The sequence below is a fragment of the Lolium rigidum genome, chromosome 1, assembly GCF_022539505.1.
Source record: "Lolium rigidum isolate FL_2022 chromosome 1, APGP_CSIRO_Lrig_0.1, whole genome shotgun sequence".
In the NCBI taxonomy this organism is placed as follows: Eukaryota; Viridiplantae; Streptophyta; class Magnoliopsida; order Poales; family Poaceae; genus Lolium; species Lolium rigidum.
This window is the reverse complement of record NC_061508.1, coordinates 27,843,488-27,864,217: the sequence shown is the minus strand read 5'-3', so window position 1 is coordinate 27,864,217 and position 20,730 is coordinate 27,843,488.

The window sequence follows — 20,730 nt, the reverse complement described above, 5'->3', positions numbered from 1 at the left end:
ACATTTAGAGTTTCTGTTGGAGGTGAACATGGCCTTACTCGCGAAACACGGATGGAGCACGCTGCAAAATATTTTTACATCATCAAAATTTATCGCGACGGTTAGAAATGCTCTAAGGGCAACTTCGACGGACCACCCAATTCGGACAAAAAAAAAGTCTGTCTTGGTCCTTTTACCGATGCCTCACCGATAGAAACGGATATCTGTCCCTTTGGGATGGTATATGTATCCACCGGGTTTTCCTTTTTTTTAAAAAAAATGTTGTTTTTAAAGAAAAATACTTACATATATCCAACGATGTATATCGTGCAAATTTACAATACAAAATAACTCATATTTAAGCGTAGCAAAACTAACACAATGTAAAATTTTAGAATCAATTTTGTAGGTCACGTCCCATACACAGGGACAAATCAGTGGGCATGGATTATCCTCCCGTCATTAGTTGGTGTGCATACATGTGGCTAGGCCGTGCAAACCAACACGTGAACGTTGTCCGTTCCACCGTAAATCCAGACCTGGTTTGGTCCGAAAATGAGATGGTGCGGACGAAAGAAAACTAATAGTTGTTTGTTTGGGGTGCCCGTTGGGTGATGCCTTATGTTCACGTGATATAGTTAGAAAGGATTTGTCCGCCCCTTGGATGACATCATTGGAGATGGCCTAAGAGAATTTCCAGTCGCACCTTCCGAACCTTCACCCAAAGGCCATTGGGGCAGGCCAGACAGAAAACCGCGTCCAACCGTGTGCCATAAAGGACTTTTCCGTCCGGTGCGGCTCAATAGAGTGTCTGGCGCATCAAGGCCACCTGCTCAACAAGGCTCCTTGCGGCCGCTCCAGACGTAACGCGTTGGTGGCGTGGCGAGTGGCAGCCTAGTCGTGTCATTGACACAACGGCTCTCTCTTTCATTTCTCCTACATGTTTTTTCATTTCTCCCGCCCGTTGATACGCTTTCCTACCCAAACCTCTCCGTCGCGTGCACGCACTGGCCACTCATAGCCATGTCCCCAAAATCTCCCAACCGTCATCGAAGAAGGTGACGAAGCCAAACGTTCTGAAGGGCCCGATGACACCCTTCAACAAGTCATGCAAGGCGCTGTCAGCGAAGATGAAGCCAGATTCGTGGTCACAAATGAAAATAGACAGTGTGTGATACAGGTTTGTAACAGTGGCGCGGAAAGGCTGCCGCATGAGGACCGCCATCAAGAAGAAGACAACAGTCAGTGCGGAGCACACCGCCCTGTTGATTTTGGGTGCCGTAGCCCTGGGGAAGCCAAGGGAGTAACACGTACGTACCGGGGAGCCCCTCGCTTTCCTCGTCGGCTTTCTTCCACAAAGGCGCTACCATGATGCCATTGTCAAGGTTCTCGCCACAATACCCCAACAACGAGTCGCATGGCGGATTCAACCCCATCATCGTGTTTTTTCCGGCGCATGACAAACGACAACAATTCCCGGACGTCTACCCCAACCTTCCCTACATAGGCTCGTCATTGATGCCGCTTCGTCGCGGTCCACTGAACTAAAGCGCCGCACCAGAAACCCGTTTGACGGAATACCTGGGAGCACAGATGTCGGGGTGGCATGGGAAGAAGATGCGGCAGGGGGGGGTGAAGAGGAAGAATATGAGGCTATGAGGCATAGGGTGAGGAAGACAAGGATGCCGAAGAGGAGGAGACCTACGAGGCAATAGCCGGTAAGAAGAAGCCGAACACTACAACACGACAAGTGGGCCCTAACATTTTAAAATGTCGAGGCGTAATCGCCCTGGTCACGCTAGCCCAGCAAAAAAACAGCCAAGGATAAATTGCGTCGGACAAAGTGAAGACTCGAACACTTTTTCCAGACGTCACATAATGATACGCTGCCCGATGTAGTATGCAACACCAAGATGGAAATGTCTTGATACATTGATAAATAACGGATTATTTAGTGTCGTGCACAGATAAGATGCGACTCATTATTATTTGTCGTGTTTGAAGTACTTATCGGCAGAAGCAAGCTAATCACAATTAGTGCTAACGAATCAATTTTCACCCTTTCATTCAGATTTCACTTGCCAAGTCATTAAAATGGATAATTATATTTTATTACCTCATATTACACATTACACTACAATCACTAATCCAAGGATCTAATCCGTGTACTTGATTTTTCTCCGTTTTTAGATCTGAAGATACTAAAAAACACTTAGAGAGGGCGATCTTAAGCCCCCTCTATTCAGCATACATAACTCCAAAAAGAAGAAAAAAATCTAATTAGGGACACTATCCTAATTGCTCCATAATTTCTTGAGTGCATCTCTATTGCAAGTCATTCACTCGGTGGCTGACGATGACATCTTGGATTTGCATAGCAATCAAGGAGTGGCTGATGATCTTCACGTCATCCTCCACGAGCCTCACGACATTTGGGAGGCTCTAAAACCATTTGGAGGTCAATTACATAGAGGACAAGACGGAACTCGATATATTGATTGAATGAAAAACAAATCTTCTCCTCAGGATTGTTGGTGGATGTCTCCGATTTCGACACGGTCTGCTTCGCTTGCAGGGAGTGGGGAACATTTAAGGAAATGGGGGCAGTGCGGCTTGAAAGGGAGTAGGATATAGGTTTAGAGTGGAGAGATCGGGGATCTGAGAAATGAGGGGAGTACATCACTGTGTGAGTGGTAAGGGCGACAAGGGTTCACGTATTATATAGAAAGCATGAGTGTTAAGTGGGGTTTAGGGTTTGTTTTATGGGCCATAGAATTAGCGGGCCAAGTTGACACAAAGGGCCTAAAACAAGAGTGCGATCGATTCCTCCATACAAAGTAAAGGCACCGAGGGGTTTTGTAGTTGTGGACTCTGACCTATGTGATTGCTCTCAAATGCGGCGAGTCTGCGAGGGCATCTATTGCAAAAACATCTTTTAACTTGGCCATAACGCAAATCAATGATGTTCTAGTTAAGATCATAGATCCACCGTGTACTATGTCAGCCTGATCAGGAAACCATGTAATTATCTTGCTGAGATCGAAGTACTAAAATAGATCCAGAAAAAGCCCCAAATTAGATCACGGCAAAAATGAGTAACTTACTTATCCACCCCATCCGTTAAACTTGCATCTTCTTGTCATCACCGGTCGCTCCTACGCTTTCCTGTAGGGTGCTCCTCTGCCTCGCCGACGGGCACGTCAACAGTCTCCTACACCCATCGCCGTTGCCTCAGGCTGATTGCTGAGTGAAGAGCGAGATATAAATCCAAGTCGCGGCAGTGGTGGATCACACTAGCCAAGGAAACAAGCCTAACCAATCAACAAGGTGTGTTTGACCTTTCTCTTGCGTGGGAACCCTCAACTAACGGCGGAGTGCAATAATTATGTCCTCAGTTCCCTAGCATGACATAAAAGAGTGTCACTCTTGTATGACACCTACCACGGCACATTTTTGTGCTAGTATCGGCTGGATCACGACGTAAAATTATTCGCCAACCTTGATAGCTACCAAGAAATAGCATAGGTCGGCCAAGACCTTTTGTAGATACTTTTTATTTCTCCCGCCCAAAAAAATCCGCAGATAAGGGAGGGGTTTTTCAGTGAAAAAAAAGACTAGCACATGAGACTCTAAGTGGAAGGTGTTGGAAGATATGTGTTTGTGTGATTCTTGGAAGACGGTGAGTATTGATGCGATCACCAGAGCCAATCAACATAATGGGCCCCATTGGAAGAGGATCAAAATGGAGTTTGATGAGAACAAGTTCGTCGACAAGTATTATTCCCAAATGCAAGTGAAGAGGAGGCAAAAAGCTATGTCAACCCAGTAGGGTACCAGACAAGCATCAGTGAACCAATTACATGGCTACCATGCAAAAATAGAAACTAGAACGAGAGTGGCATGAGTGGCATGACCGTGAGAAATATGGTAAGTGCTTGCATGTCCTTATTAATTGTGTGTGTTTTGTTGATCTGTGGTGCATTGATGTCTTAGTGTCATTTTTTTTCTGATTTAGTTGGACCATGCACCACACATGTACCGGTCCAGAAACAAAGGCAAAGAATTCTTCTTGTCATTGCTACATCAAGCTCAAAGAGCGTCAGAAGTGAAGGCAAACACGCCTTCAATTAGCGAAGACAGCCGATGACGTCATTGACTGGGAAGCGTCGCTAGCAACCTCTGCAGGACACCCTACGGCAACAATAAGGCCATGCTAACCATGGTTGAAGTGGCTGTTGGAGATATGCCCAAGAGGCAATAATAAAATGGTTATTATAATATCTTTGTGTTTATGATAAATGTTTGCATACCATGCTATAATTGTATTAACCGAAACATTGATACATGTGTGTTATGTAAACAACAAGGAGTCCCTAGTGAGCCTCTTGTATAACTAGCTTGTTAATTAATGGATGATCATGGTTTCGTGATCATGAACATTGGATGTTATTAATAACAAGGTTGTGTCATTAGTTGAATGATATAATGGACACACACCCAAATGAGCGTAGCATAAGATCAAGTCATTAAGTTCATTTTGCTATAAGTTTTCAATACATAGTTGCCTTAGTCCTTCGACCATGAGATCATGTAAATCACTTACACCGGAAGGGTACTTTGATTACATCAAACGCCATTGCGTAAATGGGTGGTTATAAAGATGGGATTAAGTATTTGGAAAGTGTGAGTTGAGGCATATGGATCAATAGTGGGATTTGTCCATCCGATGACGGATAGATATACTCTGGGCCCTCTCGGTGGAATGTCGTCTGAATAGCTTGCAAGCACATGATTGGATCATGAGAGATGACATACCGCGGTACGAGTAAAGAGTACTTGTCGGTAACGAGTTTGAACAAGGTATGGTGATACCGATGATCAAACCTCGGACAAGTAGAATATCGTGTGACAAAGGGAATTGGCATCGTATGTAAATGGTTCAATCGATCACTAAGTCATCGTTGAATATGTGGGAGCCAATATGGATCTCCAGATCCCGCTATTGGTTATTGCTCGGAGAGGAGTCTCGACCATGTACGCATAGTTCGCGAACCGTAGGGTGACGCGCTTAAGGTTCAATGTCGCATAAGTAGATTTGAATATGGTATGGAGACGAAGTTAGTTCGGAGTCTCGGATGGGATCCGAGGACATCACGAGGAGGTCCGGAATTGTCCGGAGAATAAGATTCATATATGGGAAGTCGATTTCGGGGTTCGGGAAAAAGTCCGGTATTTTGGCCGGAGCTTCTAGAAAGGTTCTAGAGGGCCACCGGTGGGCCCACCACCCCGGGAGAGGCCACATAGGCGCCACATGGCATAGTGGGTCCTACCCACCATGACATGTGGGCCTAGGCCGGCCCCCCCTTAGAGATAAGATCTATCTCTAGTTTAAATGGTTTAAATCTAGAGATAAGATCTATCTCCTAAAATAAATGGTTTAAATTAGGAGATAAAGGGGAAAACTTGGGGGAGGAGTTTGCACCCCCCATGTGGCCGGCCAAAGGGGGTAAGTGGGCCCTAGGGGAAACCCTAGGCCGATCCCCCACCTATATAAAGAGGGGAGGGGGTGGCCGGCCACACCCCCCCATCCATTACCTCTTCCTCTGGCCGCCTCTCCCTCCACCATTTGCTGCTCCGGCTTAGGCGAAGCCCTGCAGTTTTCTTCCTCCACTTCCACCACCACGCCGTCGTGCTGCTGGACTTTGGAGGAGATCTACCACACCTCCGCTGCCCGCTGGAACGGGAGAGGAAGGAGCTTCATCGACACCGTACGCGCGGCCAGAGTACGGAAGTGCTTTGCCGGATTGCGGCACGGGGACGATCGTCTACATCAACAACGAGATTAATCTCGTAGGCTTTGGAATCTTCGAGGGTTAGTACTGTCAACACCCGGATTTTTAAGTCCGGATGCCTATTATGCCGTACATCGCAATCCCGGGAATATTGTTGTTGCGAGACATAATAGTTGAATATCATAGAGTCATTATTTATTACAGCACATAATCGTCTTACAAAGGTAGATCACATGATCCAATATTACAATAATAGTTGATCTACCGATCAACGAACATCACAAATAGCGGAAGCGAAGTAGTAGTGGCTATCTAATCCACGGGCCAACGCTTGACGTCGGGAGCGGTCCTAGTTGTCGTAGACGTCCTGCTGTCCATCTTCCTCGTACTTGCTTGTTCACCTTCATAGTCCGGCCATTTGAATAGCCGGGGACAAAGCCATGAGTACTTTTAAAGTACTCGCAAACTAATACTAGTGTAAGCACCATCAATTATAGTAAGGGGATACTAAGCTCTAGGTTTATTTGCATAAAGCCAAGTTTATTTCATAAACATTTTAGAAAAGACTCTTCATTTGCTAAACTAACTCAAGTGGGAACATTAGTGTCATTCCCACAACTCTGTTGTGATTCAATTCAAAGTCACCATTCACCTTTCAAAATTCAAGTCCCAAGTCATATGTCACATTTTTGAAAATGGTCTGATGACGGAACAGTATGGCCTTTCCAACCGTCCATAACCGTGGACACGGCTATTCGAATAGTTCTACACTCTGCGAGAGGTCGTACACTTGTGCCACAATATTTGCAATAATCCGTCGGGGTTAAGCGGCCCTGATTTACCATACTCCGTATGCGGACTACCAACCATAACCTTTCACTTACATACTCTAGTATAGGCACCTCTCCCCATGAGCTTGGCCTCCCGGTGAAAACCGCGATCAACCAGGGAACCGCACGGGGCTTGGGCCGGACATTCACCTCATTCCACGTCATATCGCATCGTTTTGTTTGTTGTGGAGGCAGCCTTCGGCCTAACCCCGATGACGCTTGTTTAGAGGGAACCCATACTAAAGCACATAAATTTCTAGTTAAGCCCTTACCCATATTGGGTATTGTGGGGGTACTTTCAAAATTGGAATGGTATCGCATCCGAACCCAACCATCAGTTTTGTAAAATTCACCAAGTCATTCACAAGTCATATTCACCTTCAAAATCTTTCAATAGAATGAATCATCATTCCAAGGTTTTCAAAGTCATTTCATTTCACATGATCCCATCTAGAGTAGTCAATTTTATTTGTTTAGCACTAGCAACTAGTCATGAGGGGTGCTAAGCAACTTGTATTGCTCTAGGCTAAGTTTGATACTCTTGTTCTAATCTATATCTAAACCAAGTGAAATCATGAATCAAAAAGTAAGCTTTGATAAACCAAAGTCAAAAACTTGTAAGGTAAAAACTTGGGATAGGATCATTAAGCATAAATAAAAGGGGGATGAGGCCTTGCTCTTGTAGAGCTTTGCCTTAGGGTATCTTGCAAGAATATTAGCTTGCCTTGAGTGGTGATGTGATCAAAGTTTTCTTCTTCTTCCTCTTGGTAGAATACCTCCTCCTCTTGATAGTCTCCGGTACTAGCGTCTATACACGAATACGAGGATACAATCACCAAACAACACTTAAGTAATCCTAATTAGCCTTAATGGCTCACACAATGATCTAGCATTACTACTTAACATTTATCACAAGATTATACTAGGGTTTCCTTATTTAGTAATAGGAAAATAATTTCCTCTCATTGAAAATGGAGTTAGGTTTTCTCTTTAGTTTGTGAGAAAATAATTTCCTCTCATTGAATCTTCTTAAGATTTAATTTCTCTTATGAATAAAATATGACCTAGGTTGACTAAAGTCAACCTCTTCATACTTATCATTTGGGAAAATGATTTAAATGAGGTTCCATACCTCATGTAATTTAATACTAACATGGTAGTGATTTGATGCCACCAAATAATTCAATATGAGGTTATATAGACTATGATTACTACCTCATGTTGAATTACTTTAGAACAAGATTTAAATGAGAGGAATATCTCTCATATGAGTTAACACATAATTGTAACTAATTTTAAAGGACTATTATTGAGGTGATTTAATATTCTTAAAATAACCAGGGATGATCCCATGTTGACCAAGGTCAACACTTCACACTTATTATTTGAGAAAAGTGATTTAAATGAGATTCATCATCTCATGTGATTTAAATAACTAGTGCAATTTAAATACTATGTTGATTTAAATTCTACAAGTGAGCAAGTATGAGACTAAGTATTTAAAGGTCAACACATTACTTCATAATACTGGTGAGAATGATTTAAATGAGGTGCTACACCTCATAGATTTAAAATCCTAAAATTTGCTATAGTTTAAATGGACTAGTATGGACTACATAGCCAATATTTTGATCTAGTCCATGATCATACAAACAACCTGTCTATATTATTGCATAATCAATTAGAGGACATCAATTGTGATTTATTAGAGTTGGAATCAACTCAAAATCATTTATAGATAATTTCTAATATTTATTTGAAGTCGGAAAAGTCCCTGCCTTGTTATTTTTATCATTTAAATTTAGTTTCGAATTTGGACATGAGGCCAGTGCCATTATTTAGATAATTTCATGAGCTTTCCAAATATATAAAATTTGCTAAATTTGGTTCGAGTAGATTTTAAACTATTTAATTTTGAAGTTGGCAGCAGTATTGAATTTTAACTAAATAGATTAAATGGTTTTTGAATCAATGGGCCACGCGGGAAAATAAACGGGCTAACCAATTTAAACTAAGCGGGCCGGCCCAACTCACGTTCACCACGCAGCGGGCCAGCTGACATGTGAGGGGCCACTGTCGGTGGCCGTTAAAACGACCGAAACGGTACGAGCGATAGGATCCGTTAGATCGAGACCCGATCGAACGGCCGAGAGGCTTCGTCGTCTCCGACGAGATGCCGGCGTGCTGGCGGCGTACCTAGGGGGTCGGAGGGAGCTGTAGGCCGCCGGCGGTCGATGGCGAGGGTCGAGGCGACGTTGGCAAGGTGGTAGAGGCTCCTGGTACGGTGGCGGAGCTTGGGGAGGCGGGGATCGATGGCGAGGATCTGCGGGCTCCGGCGGCTCCGAGCTTCGAATTGGGGCGACTCCGGCGAGTTCTAGTGAAATTGATTGGTGGGGAATGATCGGTGAGAAGAGAGGAGTGGATGGGATGCGGGGAGAAGGCGCCGATCATCTCCTTTTATAGGGTCGCATGGTGGCCGTGGTGTGCTTGTGAAGGGTCGATCATGGCGCGGCGTCTACGGCGTGCGAAGAGGCGAGCTAGGATGCGCGTCGTGTGGCGACGGCTAGACGATGCTAGCGCGCTTGATGGCGAGCCAAATGATGGCCTGTGGCGTCCTGGCGGCAGTGGTGTACGCGCCAGTACCGGCGCGGCAGGTCGGCGATCATGGCGACGGCTAGATGGTTCCCGCGAGCCTAGTTGGTTGTCTAGCATGGTTCGGGTGCGGTTTAGGGCGCGGGTGCACGAGAAGAGAGGGAGGGATGGACGAGCGCGTCCAGGCACGGTGGCGTCCTGGCGCGTCCGAGTGCTGCCGGTGCACGCTCCGGCGTGGCCGGTCGTGGTGATCACGCGTGTCCGGGGCGTTGTCGTGTTCTCTTTAACCTGGGACGATGTCTAGTGTGCTCAGCAGAGAGAGGGAGCTAGTTTGGCAAGGTTACGTAGAGAGGAGAGGGCCGGGGTAGGGTTGAGCATGAGCATGTCCATCATGGCCGGCATGGTGGAGTTTTTGCTCATTGGCTTCACCTTTTGCGGGGCTGCAGGGCATAGGATGATGCGAGAGAGGGTACCGAGTAGCACAATGATCGGGGATAGAAAGTGATTTAGGCAAAAGTCCGAGAGGTTAATAGCATGTATTGAAAATGCGGAACAATGCCTGCCATGTGTTTGTGAAAATGGCCGCATGAAATTTTATTTGGATTTTTGTAATTCTTTTTGGTGGAGCTCACTTATATAAATAAAATGATTGAATGGTGGTGGTGGTGGTGGATTTGGTTAAGGTTTGTGAGATTTCAAATTTGGTAGGATCTTCACATAGATTCAAAGTCTCCACTTGTCCCTGTCTTTCCGGTCAACCTAGTCAACATTAGCAGAGATGGTCAACATGAAAGTTGTTGACCTTGACATGGTCTTGGATGACATGGTCATGGTTGACAAAGTTTAGTTTAGTATTTGAGAAATACAGGGGGTAAAGTGGGGAAGATTTTATAAATGGGTCATATGACCATTATCACATGTATGTTGAGTTTGAGATTTTCTTTGATTCAATTTTGGGTTTCTTTGATGCAAATGTGTTTATTTATCATATATGAACATTCTACAAGCAAGAGATCAAGCAATGGTGGCCTTGGTTGAGGTTTTGCAATTTGGCATAATATGTATGTGAGTGAAATTTGGAAATCTTCTCCCTATTTGATTTCCCTTTATTTGATTCTTGATCCAATGATGCAATTGTGTTAGTTTATCATATTGAAGTATTTTAGAAGCAAGGAAGCAAGCAATTATGGCCTTGGTGAAGGATTTGCATTTTGGCATATGGTGTATGTGAGTAAAAATGGAAATTCTTCACCATTTGAATTCTCTCTATTGGATTTGACTTTGGTTGACTCTAATGTGGTTCTTATGAGTGTAGAAACATTTTAAGAGCATTGAAACTAAATCAAAGGGTCTTGTTCAAAGATTTGCAATTTTGGCCTTAATACATAAGAGATGAGGTGTCAAATTTTACTAAACTTGTAAGTGGTTGATCTTGCTTCACTTGGGCATGGGCTAGGGTCCATTTAGTGTTATATTAGGTTTAGAGATGGTTTCATACCATTTGGTCAAGGTTTATAGACCTAGGTCAATGTTTGGTGAAATGCCTATGTGTCACATATGCTTTTATGCATATGTGGTATTTTATTTTTAATTTGACTTGGTTTGACCCAATTGGTTTTGTTGAATGTTGAAATGATATATGGAGGTGATCCAACCATTCACAACAAGTCCTAGGGTCAATTTTCTTAAATTCACAAATTTGCTATTTTACTCTCATATGCCTCTATGGCATTTTTAGTTTCTTTTTAATTTCTTTGGAAAACACTTGGATTTGATTTGATAAGCCTTTGGTAAGGTGTATGAAGGTTTTCCAAACCTCTATGCAAAGTGGAAAGGTTTAGGGTAAAGATTTATAATTATAGTCATAGGCACATATGCCTTTTTCTTATTTAATTTCTTTTTATTTCATTTTAACTAGGATGATGAAAAGAGGGGTGAGGTTTAGGGTTTAAGTTTATTTCAAACTACTATAACAATCAATCATCGCAATAGCACAAGAATTAAACAAGATCACTATGTATCATACTTCATTTAATAAAAGTTTTTGTTGGTTCCAAAATTTGGAACTAGTGAAATTCATTTGTTTTATTTTGAAATTCTTGGGATGTTACAAACCCTTCCCCCTTAAACAAATCTCGTCCCGAGATTTTAAGAAAAGTTAGGTTCCTAAGAGAGATTGAGCATTTTGATTAACAGGAAGACATACTTGTCATGGTCTGGGGTGCTTCCCGGACTTCGAGTGGCGAGTCATGTGGTAGAGGCGGCCGTTGTTGTTGTTCCGGTTCCTTCTACCGGTGAAGCGACGCTGTTGTCGGGCAGGTGCAGCGGTGTTGGCGGCAATCTTGGCAAGCTTCTTGGGGCACTCATTGGAGTAGTGGCCCACAACTCCACATTCATAGCGGTTGATCGTGGACTTGTCCTTGGGGTTGACGGGAGCGATATTGCTTCCGGTTATTGAGGCGATGTTGACGTTGGTGTTGTTCCCATTGTTGTTTCTGTTGTTGGGGTTGTTGTTGTTGTGGTGGCTATTGTTGTTGTTGTTGTTGTTGTTGCCTCCGGGCTTCGGGGGTCCTCCGTTGTTGTTGGCGTAGTTGGGGCGATAAGTCTGAGCAGGTGGCCTGTTGTTTCTGGGGGTGAATCCTCCAGAGGAGTTATTGCGGTACTTCTGGGTATGGTGGGGTCCACTCGGGTTCATCATTCTGCGCTTGCGGTTCTCATTGGCCTGATGCGGCTTTCCTTCCATCCGTATGGCTGAGTCCACCGGGGCTTCGAGGTCGGCGAACGGAATGTTCACTAACACGGCTTGCATCTCGTCATGCGATCCGTTCAGAAATCTTTCCTTCCTCTTCTCGTTGGTGTCGGTCTCATCCGGGCGTACCTTGACAGAGTTAGAAACCCGTCGCGGTATTCCACCACGGACATCCTTCCTTGCTTGAGTTCACGGAACTCGTCTCTCATCTTCTTGATCAGTCCTTGGGGCACATGGTACTTGCTAAACTTCAGCTTGAAGTCTTCCCAGGTCATCATTTGTCCCGCATTCATTGCACGGGCACTTGTCCACCAGGCTGTGGCAGGTCCTGACAGGTAGTGGGTGGCGAACAGTACTTTTTCGGCGGCTTCAACTCCCGCAACTTCGAGGTTGTTCTCCATGGTCTGGAGCCAGTCATCGGCATCAAGGGGCTCTTCGGTCTTGTTGAATACCGGCGGGTTGGTGTGCTGAAAGTTCTTCGGCTTCGATCCGGGGTGATCGTGGTTTCCATGGCCTTGATTGTTCTGGAGCTATACGTTGCGGTGCAGCAATGTTTGCTTGGCGTTCAGCTCTCTCGGCTTCTCGGTCTGCCATCATCGTCGCGCAGCAGCTTGCATCATGACATCTTGGGTGGTGTTGCGGGTTGGTGGGGCCATCTGAACATTGAGGTAGATGATAAGATAAGAGGGAAATTTCTAGGGTTTGTTTTGTTAAAGTTTAAAAAGTTCATAATATTGAAAACTTGAGTAGTGTTGCGGGGGTAAAAACCAACAACACTTTTTCATTCATACCAAACATCACACATTACAAAGCTAACACACCGTTGGTTTGAAGAACCATTCATCGCTCTACGATACAAGGGGATCCCGATACAACTCACACCTACTTAAGTGCTTGGGTGATACTACTCTTCGTGGTGGAATTTCGCGTCTTCACGGGTAATGTGCTTGGCGAGAGGCGAGGGCGTTGTCCAAATCCCTGAGGGTTTTGTACTGCCTGAACTCCTGAGGTGCTTCATAGGGGTTCATCTTGGGTTGTGGTGGGGGCATGGTCATCGGTCTTCCCATGGAGTCATGTCTTGGGTAGTAGATGAAACGAGTGTTCTTGATCTTGTCCTCATTTTGTCCACACAGACGGAAAATTGCTTCTTGCATAGCTTTGTCTAGCCCTTCCGTCCAAGTGTTTCCCGTTACAGAAAACCATATGGTTTCCCATACCGGGGCATCAAGCTTCCTTCGTAGATCAGTAGAAACGTCCCACCGAGGTGGTTCTCCTAAGTGAGCTTTGAGGGGTATTCGAAGAATTCGGGATACGGGTGTCCTAGATAGTCCACTAGTTGCTTCAACTCCTTTTCAAACCTTTGGTCGCCTCCGGAACCAAGCTGATAGGACTCCCATTGGTACTCCATCTGTGAGCAATGAGGATGGGTAAGTTAATAAAGTGATCAAGTGTGCAAAATTTTATGTGCAATTCCAAAGAAAAGTAGAGCATGGATTTATTCTTTTTAAAAAAGATCTTAAGATAAGGGTGAGAATAAGTTTTCAGAAATATTCACTTTCTTTGATTTGAAACTAAGTTTTTCGGACGTCCATTCTAACTAGGGTCTCCTAAGGTCAAACAATGGCTCTGATACCAACTTGTCAACACCCGGATTTTTTTAAGTCCAGATGCCTATTATGCCGTACATCGCAATCCCAGGAATATTGTTGTTGCGAGACATAATAGTTGAATATCATAGAGTCATTATTTATTACAGCACATAATCGTCTTACAAAGGTAGATCACATGATCCAATATTACAATAATAGTTGATCTACCGATCAACGAACATCACAAATAGCGGAAGCGAAGTAGTAGTGGCTATCTAATCCACAGGCCAACGCTTGACGTCAGGAGCGGTCCTAGTTGTCGTAGACGTCCTGCTGTCCATCTTCCTCGTACTGCTGTTCACCTTCATAGTCTGGCCATTTGAATAGCCAGGGACAAAGCCATGAGTACTTTTAAAGTACTTCGCAAACTAATACTAGTGTAAGCACCATCAATTATAGTAAGGGGATACTAAGCTCTAGGTTTATTTGCATAAAGCCAAGTTTATTTCATAAACATTTTAGAAAAGACTCTTCATTTGCTAAACTAACTCAAGTGGGAACATTAGTGTCATTCCCACAACTCTCGTTGTGATTCAATTCAAAGTCACCATTCACCTTTCAAAATTCAAGTCCCAAGTCATATGTCACATTTTTGAAAATGGTCCGATGACGGAACAAGTATGGCCTTTCCAACCGTCCATAACCGTGGACACGGCTATTCGAATAGTTCTACACTCTGCGAGGTCGTACACTTGTGCCACAATATTTGCAATAATCCGTCGGGGTTAACTGCCTCGATTTACCATACTCCGTATGCGGACTACCAACCATAACCTTTCACTTACATACTCTAGTATAGGCACCTCTCCCCATGAGCTTGGCCTCCCGGTGAAAACCGCAGTCAACCCGGGAACTGCACAGGGCTTGGGCCGGACATTCACCTCATTCCACGTCATATCGCATCGTTTTGTTTGTTGTGGAGGCAGCCTTCGGCCTAACCCCGATGACGCTTGTTTAGAGGGAACCCATACTAAAGCACATAAATTTCTAGTTAAGCCCTTACCCATATTGGGTATTGTGGGGGTACTTTCAAAATTGGAATGGTATCGCATCCGAACCCAACCATCAGTTTTCGTAAAATTCACCAAGTCATTCACAAGTCATATTCACCTTCAAAATCTTTCAATAGAATGAATCATCATTCCAAGGTTTTCAAAGTCATTTCATTTCACATGATCCCATCTAGAGTAGTCAATTTTATTTGTTTAGCACTAGCAACTAGTCATGAGGGGTGCTAAGCAACTTGTATTGCTCTAGGCTAAGTTTGATACTCTTGTTCTAATCTATATCTAAACCAAGTGAAATCATGAATCAAAAAGTAAGCTTTGATAAACCAAAGTCAAAAACTTGTAAGGTAAAAACTTGGGATAGGATCATTAAGCATAAATAAAGGGGGATGAGGCCTTGCTCTTGTAGAGCTTTGCCTTAGGGTATCTTGCAAGAATATTAGCTTGCCTTGAGTGGTGATGTGATCAAAGTTTTCTTCTTCTTCCTCTTGGTAGAATACCTCCTCCTCTTGATAGTCTCCGGTACTAGCGTCTATACACGAATACGAGGATACAATCACCAAACAACACTTAAGTAATCCTAATTAGCCTTAATGGCTCACACAATGATCTAGCATTACTACTTAACATTTATCACAAGATTATACTAGGGTTTCCTTATTTAGTAATAGGAAAATAATTTCCTCTCATTGAAAATGGAGTTAGGTTTTCTCTTTAGTTTGTGAGAAAATAATTTCCTCTCATTGAATCTTCTTAAGATTTAATTTCTCTTATGAATAAAATATGACCTAGGTTGACTAAAGTCAACCTCTTCATACTTATCATTTGGGAAAATGATTTAAATGAGGTTCCATACCTCATGTAATTTAATACTAACATGGTAGTGATTTGATGCCACCAAATAATTCAATATGAGGTTATATAGACTATGATTACTACCTCATGTTGAATTACTTTAGAACAAGATTTAAATGAGAGGAATATCTCTCATATGAGTTAACACATAATTGTAACTAATTTTAAAGGACTATTATTGAGGTGATTTAATATTCTTAAAATAACCAGGGATGATCCCATGTTGACCAAGGTCAACACTTCACACTTATTATTTGAGAAAAGTGATTTAAATGAGATTCATCATCTCATGTGATTTAAATAACTAGTGCAATTTAAATACTATGTTGATTTAAATTCTACAAGTGAGCAAGTATGAGACTAAGTATTTAAAGGTCAACACATTACTTCATAATACTGGTGAGAATGATTTAAATGAGGTGCTACACCTCATAGATTTAAAATCCTAAAATTTGCTATAGTTTAAATGGACTAGTATGGACTACATAGCCAATATTTTGATCTAGTCCATGATCATACAAACAACCTGTCTATATTATTGCATAATCAATTAGAGGACATCAATTGTGATTTATTAGAGTTGGAATCAACTCAAAATCATTTATAGATAATTTCTAATATTTATTTGAAGTCGAAAAGTCCCTGCCTTGTTATTTTTATCATTTAAATTTAGTTTCGAATTTGGACATGAGGCCAGTGCCATTATTTAGATAATTTCATGAGCTTTCCAAATATATAAAATTTGCTAAATTTGGTTCAGTAGATTTTAAACTATTTAATTTTGAAGTTGGCAGCAGTATTGAATTTTAACTAAATAGATTAAATGGTTTTTGAATCAATGGGCCACGCGGGAAAATAAACGGGCTAACCAATTTAAACTAACTGGGCCGGCCCAACTCACGTTCACCACGCAGCGGGCCAGCTGACATGTGAGGGGCCACTGTCGGTGGCCGTTAAAACAACGAAACGGTACGAGCGATAGGATCCGTTAGATCGAACCTCGATCGAACGGCCGAGAGGCTTCGTCGTCTCCGACGAGATGCCGGCGTGCTCGGCGGCGTACCTAGGGGGTCGGAGGGAGCTGTAGGCCGCCGGCGGTCGATGGCGAGGGTCGAGGCGACGTTGGCAAGGTGGTAGAGGCTCCTGGTACGGTGGCGGAGCTTGGGGAGGCGGGGATCGATGGCGAGGATCTGCGGGCTCCGGCGGCTCCGAGCTTCGAATTGGGGCGACTCCGGCGAGTTCTAGTGAAATTGATTGGTGGGGAATGATCGGTGAGAAGAGAGGAGTGGATGGGATGCAGGGAGAAGGCGCCGATCATCTCCTTTTATAGGGTCGCATGGTGGCCGTGGTGTGCTGTGAAGGGTCGATCATGGCGCGGCGTCTACGGCGTGCGAAGAGGCGAGGCTAGGATGCGCGTCGTGTAGGCGACGGCTAGACGATGCTAGCGCGCTTGATGGCGAGCCAAATGATGGCCTGTGGCGTCCCGGCGACGGTGGTGTACGCGCAGCACGGCGCGGCAGGTCGGCGATCATGGCGACGGCTAGATGGTTCCCGCGAGCCTAGTTGGTTGTCTAGCATGGTTCGGGTGCGGTTTAGGGCGCGGGTGCACGAGAAGAGAGGGAGGGATGGACGAGCGCGTCCGAGCACGGTGGCGTCCCGGCGCGTCCGGGTGTGCTGCTCGGTGCACGCTCCGGCGTGGCCGGTCGTGGTGATCACGCGTGTCCGGGCGTTGTCGTGTTCTCTTTAACCTGGGACGATGTCTAGTGTGCTCAGCGAGAGAGAGGGGAGCTAGTTTGGCAAGGTTCGTAGAGAGGAGAGGGCCGGGGTAGGGTTGAGCATGAGCATGTCCATCATGGCCGGCATGGTGGAGTTTTTGCTCATTGGCTTCACCTTTTGCGGGGCTGCGGGGCATAGGATGATGCGAGAGAGGGTACCGGTAGCACAATGATCGGGGATAGAAAGTGATTTAGGCAAAAGTCCGGAGGTTAATAGCATGTATTGAAAATTGGAACAATGCCTGCCATGTGTTTGTGAAAATGGCCGCATGAAATTTTATTTGGATTTTTGTAATTCTTTTTGGTGGAGCTCACTTATATAAATAAAATGATTGAATGGTGGTGGTGGTGGTGGATTTGGTTAAGGTTTGTGAGATTTCAAATTTGGTAGGATCTTCACATAGATTCAAAGTCTCCACTTGTCCCTCGTCTTTCTGGTCAACCTAGTCAACATTAGCAGAGATGGTCAACATGAAAGTTGTTGACCTTGACATGGTCTTGGATGACATGGTCATGGTTGACAAAGTTTAGTTTAGTATTTGAGAAATACAGGGGGTAAAGTGGGGAAGATTTTATAAATGGGTCATATGACCATTATCACATGTATGTTGAGTTTGAGATTTTCTTTGATTCAATTTTGGGTTTCTTTGATGCAAATGTGTTTATTTATCATATATGAACATTCTACAAGCAAGAGATCAAGCAATGGTGGCCTTGGTTGAGGTTTTGCAATTTGGCATAATATGTATGTGAGTGAAATTTGGAAATCTTCTCCCTATTTGATTTCCCTTTATTTGATTCTTGATCCAATGATGCAATTGTGTTAGTTTATCATATTGAAGTATTTTAGAAGCAAGGAAGCAAGCAATTATGGCCTTGGTGAAGGATTTGCATTTTGGCATATGGTGTATGTGAGTAAAAATGGAAATTCTTCACCATTTGAATTCTCTCTATTGGATTTGACTTTGGTTGACTCTAATGTGGTTCTTATGAGTGTAGAAACATTTTAAGAGCATTGAAACTAAATCAAAGGGTCTTGTTCAAAGATTTGCAATTTTGGCCTTAATACATAAGAGATGAGGTGTCAAATTTTACTAAACTTGTAAGTGGTTGATCTTGCTTCACTTGGGCATGGGCTAGGGTCCATTTAGTGTTATATTAGGTTTAGAGATGGTTTCATACCATTTGGTCAAGGTTTATAGACCTAGGTCAATGTTTGGTGAAATGCCTATGTGTCACATATGCTTTTATGCATATGTGGTATTTTATTTTTAATTTGACTTGGTTTGACCCAATTGGTTTTGTTGAATGTTGAAATGATATATGGAGGTGATCCAACCATTCACAACAAGTCCTAGGGTCAATTTTCTTAAATTCACAAATTTGCTATTTTACTCTCATATGCCTCTATGGCATTTTTAGTTTCTTTTTAATTTCTTTGGAAAACACTTGGATTTGATTTGATAAGCCTTTGGTAAGGTGTATGAAGGTTTTCCAAACCTCTATGCAAAGTGGAAAGGTTTAGGGTAAAGATTTATAATTATAGTCATAGGCACATATGCCTTTTTCTTATTTAATTTCTTTTTATTTCATTTTAACTAGGATGATGAAAAGAGGGGTGAGGTTTAGGGTTTAAGTTTATTTCAAACTACTATAACAATCAATCATCGCAATAGCACAAGAATTAAACAAGATCACTATGTATCATACTTCATTTAATAAAAGTTTTTGTTGGTTCCAAAATTTGGAACTAGTGAAATTCATTTGTTTTATTTTGAAATTCTTGGGATGTTACATAGTCTCATCTCCATCTCGTTGCTTCGATCTTGTAGATTACACTAGTAGGAAAACCCTTATAGGCGAAGCTTAGTTCTGTGGCGCACCGTTTTTGGTGCGCCACAGAAACTTATTTTGTGGCGCACGAAGCTCGGTGCGCCACGAAATAGCTTAATTTTGTGGCGCATCGCTAAACCGTGCGCCACAAAAACTTGGTGGGCCCCACACCCTGTCACCCCCAATCATTGGTTTTACAATTTCTATGGCGCACAAACCTCGGTGCGCCACGAAATTACTTCTTCGTGGCGCACGGCGACAGTGCGCCACAAAAATAAGGTATTCACGTGGCGCACGCGTATTACGTGCGCCACGAAATAAGTTATTCTGTGGCGCACTGCGGTCGGTGCGCCACGAAATAAGCTATTACGTGGCGCATCGTGGTTGGTGCGCCACGGAACTAGCGAACCAGATCTACAAAAGTGAGCAACCTCCCACCTACCACACTACACAAGCCATTCTTCTTCCTCCATCTAGCTCGTCCCCCCTTCTCTCTCATACCATTTTGACTCCACTTTTCACTTGCTTGGGTATTTATTACACTTACTTTGGTTGATACTTAATTGGAGTTGAGGAGAAGGCTCTCCATACTCTCTCCTCCTCTCGAAGTCATCGATCGCGGTCTCGTCTCGGTATCGAATCTAGAAGGTGAGTAGTTGGAGGAGACATACATATGCTTGGAGGAGACATGCATATGCTTGTAGATCTTGTGTGGCCGTCGTGTGTATGGATGCTTGTTGCGGGTGAAGCGCTTGTGTGTGTGCCGGTGTGGTGCATGGATGTTTGCCGAAATGTTGATTCATTTCCGTTTCGGCAAGTTTTGCACTACCCATATGTCCTACTTTGAGGAGAGGTCATGCCGAATTTTTCCACTCCATGTAATACCTTGAGGAGAGGTACGGCCCATGCATGTGTGTGCATTTGGTGCGGTTCTAATTTCCTGTTCTATGTATACCATTTGCGAGGCAAGCATGGTTCTCTCGATGAGTTCCGCTCGAATCTCTAGATACAAGATAGACGCGAAGGAGGACATGATTCGGAACAATAGGCGCCGGATAAGATGTCCGTGTCGATCATGCAAACTCGAGCGCTGGATCAACCCCGATTCCGGACAAGCTGGAGGAGCACCTGCTGAGGCGCGGTTTCATGCAAGACAACCAGGCGCGGCCGGCCCCATCAAATGGTGCGCATGAAGACCATGTCGAGCGAGACGACTATCATCATGAAGAAGACTATCATCATGCCGACGGGGACTATCATCATGAAGAAGAAGTCGACGGAGAAGATCATCATGAAGAAGAAGATGCCGGCGGAGAACATCATCATGATGAAGAAGAAGATTCCGAGCGCGACCACGCTAATTTCGGCCTTGCGGGACTCTCATGTTCAAGATCTGCTCCTCCGGGAGACGAGCAACGATAGAGTTGCGGCTAGAGAGAGAGCCAAGCTGTCGCAAATGGAGAAAGACGGGATGACTCCGATCTTTCCTGGGTGTCGGCCGCAGGATACGCGCTTGCATGTAACGCTTGATTACCTGCGGATGAAGACGCAGAACAAGTGGACCGATTCCGGCTTCAGCAAGAGCTTAAAATTCCGGCACGATCGTCTCCCGGAGGAGAACACATTGCCAAGTAGTACCGAGGAGGCCAAGAAAGTCGTGTGTCCCCTT